Below are 6495 nucleotides of genomic sequence, written 5' to 3' on the forward strand. Positions count from 1 at the left end.
GCACACATTGCCCATTACAGAAACATCAGACTGATGCACCTATTTAACACTGTTGGTGAGGAAACTGAGAATTCAGGTCTCACTGCTGTGCATTTAAAGTCATCCTCTGCCTTAAAAAAAAGAGCAGAAAGAGGATAATAATCTCTTTTCTAGGACCAAAATTATCAACTTGTTCTTACGTATCAGAAACTGTAACAAAGCCTAATGTTTTCTTGAACATCAAAAGCTTTATCAGGATATCCAGATCCCCAGTTTTATATGAATAATGATTGTGGTGTCTTGTCCATACAACAGTCTATGGCATAGTAACACAACTTAGTAAATCAAATTAAAAGTAAAAATTAACACTAGCATCATAAGGACTTTAGGAAGGGTGCAGTGGGCTGTACTAAAATTCAAAGGGATCATTTTGGGGATATTAGTCACTCAGGTGTACCTCCACATTACTTTAGGTCTAATATATCACGTAAGATGCAGGACTTGCTCACATTCAATGGTGGTAAAGGCAACCAACAGACCTGAAAAGCTGCATCAACATTTTATGCTAAACAATTGCTCCGGGAAGGCTGAGCTAAAAACTCTAGGCAAGCTGTCAGCAGTTAGTATGAGCCTACACATAGAGAATTTTTTTTTATTTCAGAGCAATTTTCAGAGACTGCAGACAATGTTCTCTAGGCCGCAGAGAAAATCCAACAGTTCATTTTTGTGCTGATGCAGCTGCAACTGCTGTTTGCTAGATCATATCTCAGCTTGGTCATTGCAATATCAAAGTATGATTTTATAAACCCAGTAAACCATTTAACTCTTATGTAAAACACATTATACATGCTAATGGCTTCATTTGGCTAAGCTGGCTTTGTCATTTTTCTGCAACTGGATGAAGGTACTATATATTGATATACCCTCATATGTTAAGCAACCCCCTAATGGAATACACTGCCTTGGAGTCTTTAGTCTTTACAAAAAAAATCCTTATCACTGCCCAGAGAGCTATTTTTTGTGCAGTAATTATGTAATATTAATGAACAATATTACGTACAACTGTATTTTCCAGCCCTATTCTTAGTATGGAATGTACTTTAGAATGACCTGACACTGCAAAAATGCCTCTAGCTTCCATGGCTCATGTGAAATACAATAAATACATCAATAATTTAGATGAGGAAATAGGTAGTGTTGTGACAGCGGTGGCGTTCTTACCACTGTACTTCAAAATCTGGTGCTGTGGCCTTTGGAAATGCGTTTTTCTTTTGTCATTTAAGGATACCGCTTCCTCAAGCTGGACAAAAAATTCCACACAGACACAGAGCTTTAAAATGCAAATTTGAAAGCTAACTTTGTAATTTTATTTCTGAAATTGTAGAAGGAAAAAAGTACACGAGGGGTATCTGTCTGCCCACTGCAGGCTTTCGCAGAGAGCCTTGCATATCTCTGTGCTAAGATGGGATTTCTGGAGCTGAAAGTTCCTAAATTTTGATCACAACTGCATCACAGAATTGCATCCACGGGGGAAGCAAGAGGGAGATACCTCTCTGGCGCCTGGTCTGTATGCTAAGGGCTGCCCCAAACCCCTTTCAAGACAGGCTCGTCTTCCATGAACGCAGTTAGCCTGCAAGCACGGCCTCGGGCATAGCCAGGGTGCCCTTTTCCAAATATCTGGGAGGCTGAGCCTGAGCAGAGTGGGTGAGCCAGCCCCAGGCGTGCCAGGGCAGCCTGTCCACGGGCACCCACCAGTTGTCAAAGAGGCATCTGGAAGGCAGTGGTCGTTCAGTGCATTTAATGGGAAAGAAGCTGTTTATGCTATGGAGACTTAGCTTTTCAATCTCTTGGGTTTTGGTGTTTTTTTTTTCCCACTTCTAAAATAAAGTAACTGGTTATTTAATTCCTATTAATAAAGAAGGAATGCATCAGAGCTGTTGTAAGAGCCAATTAGTCTGGGCTTACAAAGTGCACTGGTGCTAAGTATAATTTTTCCTGCAACTCAGTGACACCTTCATTTCTCAAAATAAGATTTCATAGCCTGTTCATTTACAAAGTGGGCTAGTGCCTTTGGGTATTTGGGAAGGGCAAAAAGACAAATTGAAAAGCACCAAATAATTTAATTTCAAAGTGCATTAAGCACACACCTTCCAATTTTCTGACTAAAATGTTCATCGGCTTTTTCCAAAGAGGTTTGTATTCAGGGCACAGAAATAGTTTGTGGATTTTAGATTCCTGAAATACTTAACAATGCTATTCAGGGGAAAAAACACTAGCTTCTTGTCCTAAAAAAACCAGATTCGCATGTAAAGTGCTAATGATTCCAAGTGACAGCTGAAGTATAAAAACAGCATTAAACCCCCCAAATGTTAGCTAATCAAACATTTTCAGGAACAGAATTTCTGAAAAGTGTGGGATATAATAATAAAAAAGCAAAGAGAACAATATTAAGAGTCCAATTCAGAGTGACCAAAATGAGATTGGTCTTTTTTTTCCACCCAGGAGTCACAGTACCCCTTAGTGCAGCATTTCAGGACGCAGCCCTCGTGTGCAATGCTGTCTGGAGCACAGCGCCTGGGCTGCTTAGCTCGTTTTGGAGCATTGCTTGCTGGAATCTGTAGTCTCCAGGCTGCATCTCCGTTATTAAAAAGGAGAGCAGTGGTAATCTGCTCCATTTGAGGCAAATGAAGTGCAGCTCTTTGGCTCCTGGCACATTCCCAACACGGCTCTGAGAGGAGCATTATTACACAAAATCCATAAAATTCAGAGCCTAAGACTGCTACTGTTCCCCCTGCCCCATGCCTTGCAGATAATGTAAAGTCCTCTGCTGGGGTACTTCACAGGGGAGAGACGTATTCTGTATGTGCCTAATGAATATTTGTTTTCTGTGTGCTATGGGGATGAGTTAAGAAGAGAGTTTCGGTCTTACCTTTGAGTTCTCTACCTTATGGGTTTCATGTCATATTTCCACTGGCAAGGGAGGGGGGGAATGTTGCATATTCAGTGTTCCCCTCCTTCTGCCTTGCAGGGGAAAGAGGGTGTGTTTCCACTGACAAAGTAGAATGAACTCGTGCTTTCCAATTTTTCCCCATGTTAGGAAATAGGTCCTGTCTCATTACTGGTGACAGCACATATTGGTAGGTCATAGAGCAAAGGGAGAGCCTTGCGTAGAACAGCTGGGGCCCAGAGCCAGAAATCTCATTAAAGTAAGCTGCTGCTATTTCCAGCCTGTAATAGAGCTTTGGAGCTTGATTATATTCAGTGAAAGCAGGTCATTACAAACACAGTGCTTTTTGCATATTATCTAAATTGAAATAATAATATGTTCTCTCCTTTCATGTGCTATATTGATAAATCCCAACTTATGAATGAAACATGTTGATTAGTTAGTTAAAAATAATTAGTTCCATATTATGCCTCCAAGTTTAAGGCTTGATTAGTGCAAACAAATAACTTTTCTTGATAATAAGTCATTTACAGATTATTCTCTTAAATGGAGCACACAGGCATAAAAATAATCTGCAGCAATAAATTGTGTTATTTGTTCTCTCTTTGACTTGAAGTATAATCGTACTTTTAGAACTTGAGAGACAGACTATCTATATGCAGATTCTGATCTCAACAGCAATTGCCACAATGCAGCTCTGGCATTATTTTATTGAGGCGGCAGCATACCAGATAAGAATGTGACCCGTAAGTGCTCTTTGATTCAGTCTTTCTGACCATGTAGTCCCAAAAGCACAACAATTATTGCTTACAGTGACTGAGAATATTGCTCTGTTTAGCTTCTCATTATTTAACTTGCATTTAAATATTTTGATACTTACATCAGAACTGAGCTAATGAGTGGTTGGTGGTGGTTTAAGGTTTTCCTTAGTAGTGGTAGCACTAAGTGACCTTTTCAGTTCTTTTGAAGGAAAACAAAACTTTTTCGAGTCATCAGTTCACTGAAGCCAGCACGATTCAACAATGTCCATAAAGCTTAAGCATAGTCCTGAATATGAACATTTTCCTGAACCAGGGCTTAGGGCAGTCATAAGGACAAAGTATTTTTCTTAGCTCCCCTAGGGTTCTTCTCACACTGGCCAAAGATGGGTCCATAACTATGTATGGGAGACATCCACTAAAAAAAGGCTATACATTGATAGGATTACGGTATATATACTACAATAAAATTAGATAACATCCTGGTAAAAAGCCTCGGCTCTGTTGATACTACTGTCTCTGCTGTTGCTCCCACCTACAGAGCCTCCCTGGTGGAAAGTTACGGCTCTCAATTATCACTGTGAAAATCCAGCCCTATTTTGGGAGTGCTTATAGCTTGCAGCAGTCATCTACGGTGCGGGAGTTTGATGGGGTTGTTAGAGAATATCAGCCTTCATATTTAGGTGCTGGAGCATGACAGTTCTAGATGAGGCAAATAATACACTTTTGTAAAGAATTTTTATAAAACACTTTTCTTCCTGGTTGACAGGAAAACGTGCAAAGCCTGGGAAGAGAACCAGACCCATGCTCCATTCGCCCTCTTTCCCAATTGCCAGCAAGGGAACTAATTCAACAGGTTGTGGTATGGCCACTTGTCCACCGGTGGCCGAGACCACCAGCTTACCGACTATACATAAAGACCAAATAGCCAGTAGCTAGAAATGGCTAAATCTCTACTGTTTAGAATAGCCAGTAGCTAGAAATGGCTAAATCTCTACTGTTTAGTGAAAGACCTGAAGTGACTTACTGGTTAAAAACTCCTCAATCCTTCCCAATCCTCTCAGAGGGCACTTACTGAGAAATGGTAATGGGTTACAGTCTCAGAGTGCTTTTAAAGCACTCAATGTCAGAAGAAATGGCATTAACCCACTCTCCTCCCCATATTCTGGACCTGATTCTTAATGCTAATCAGGAGTAATTTCACTGAAGTGAAGGGCGTTATACAAGACCTGTGTAAAAGCGGAATCAGACCATGTATCATACGTTTAAGATTCCTGGCAAAATGTGCTCTATTTACTTGAGGAAATTAAAACATTTCAAAGAGTATGGATGATTTAAGGGCTATGTTCTTACTTCCTAGAAATTAGAACAGTACATCAGGTAATCAATAAGTGTATAAAACTGTCTAAAATGCAAGCATTGCAGAGGTCAGGAATGGAAAAAGGGCAGCTGAAATCACTTTATATGATATACTGGAAAAGCAACATTATTTTTACCAACAGCACTGAGAAGCCATTGCAAAAGGCAAGAAACTGATTTAATGGTATGGCAAACAACATTTGTTTCTTAAAGCCAATTTTGCCACTTCCACGACAAATAAAACTAAACACAAAATTAGACTGTTCAGTTAAGCACTTTGGCTCTAACTTCCTTGAACTTTAAGACATTCAGGGAAACAAGCTCTTGGGTTGGGCCCATCTGTATTGGAAACACAGCACTGCATTCATACCACATTATCAGTATTTTTTTCACTGCAAATCACAAGCACCAGGCAGTGTGGGGTGTGTATCTCCTTGATGGTCTGTAATAGAAAATCCGCAGTTGCATGCGAAGCCTCTCCAGTGTCTTCCACAAGAAGAGGCTCCATTAAGACTAATGAAAGTGCTGATTCTGCCCAACAGACGCCGCAGATCCTGCAGGAGAGCTGTAGGAAAGAAATGGGCTCTTAAACAGGTAGGGAGTCACTCAGCTTCTACCCTCGAATCTGAAAGAGTTGCTTGATGAGGCTTTATGAGACTCAGAGGTAAGCAAGAAATTCAAGAAGGAAATATCCAGGACTTTGAAAGCATAAATAAGCTGTACATAGTTTTCTGACTTGTAATAACTCACAGATCACTGTATCAGCTCCTGGGCTACTGCAGGAGTATAAAGAAGCTGCTAGAAAGAGGAACAAACACTCCTCTCTGCTGCTTCTTCCCCCTGCATTACAATAAGCCAAGGCTTGTGATGTTTGGCCAAAGAATGGGGAAACCTAGGAGTGACTTTGGACAATACGTGCTGGTGATCATGAATCACCGGCTAATGTTAAAGACAGACCTACAGTCAGATGCTGTGTGTATAACTGTGACTTTGTTTGCCATCAGTGGAGTTGCCGTTTGCTTTATGCCTGATCTGAATTTTGCATTGTGTATGCTCCTAATGGCATTAAAATAAATTTTTGTGAAGGTACAGTGAGGGGAATAGACCCCTGCAGTGTCAGCCTCAGTTTTGAATGGGTTGGCTTTTTTGGCTTGTCACATCTTTCTAGTCTCTAAATCTCTGCCTTTGTATTGTAATATGGCGTGCCGTAAATATCTGTAATGGAACGGATTACATCAGCTAACTTAGTGTTGCCAATCTCAATATTAAACTCTGCAGCAGCAAGGAGCCCTGCCCAAAGGACTATGACAAGTATTCAGTTCCAGTTATATTAGAATACAAAGTACAGGATAAACCCACATCATTTCTGGCAACTGATACTACCTGTCAGATAAGAATGGCACAGGGGAAAACAATGCCAGAGCATTGAAGTTCCTCCTCAGAATTAAGAGC

This window comes from Gavia stellata, chromosome 16 (genome assembly GCF_030936135.1).
Source record: "Gavia stellata isolate bGavSte3 chromosome 16, bGavSte3.hap2, whole genome shotgun sequence".
Taxonomy (NCBI): domain Eukaryota; kingdom Metazoa; phylum Chordata; class Aves; order Gaviiformes; family Gaviidae; genus Gavia; species Gavia stellata.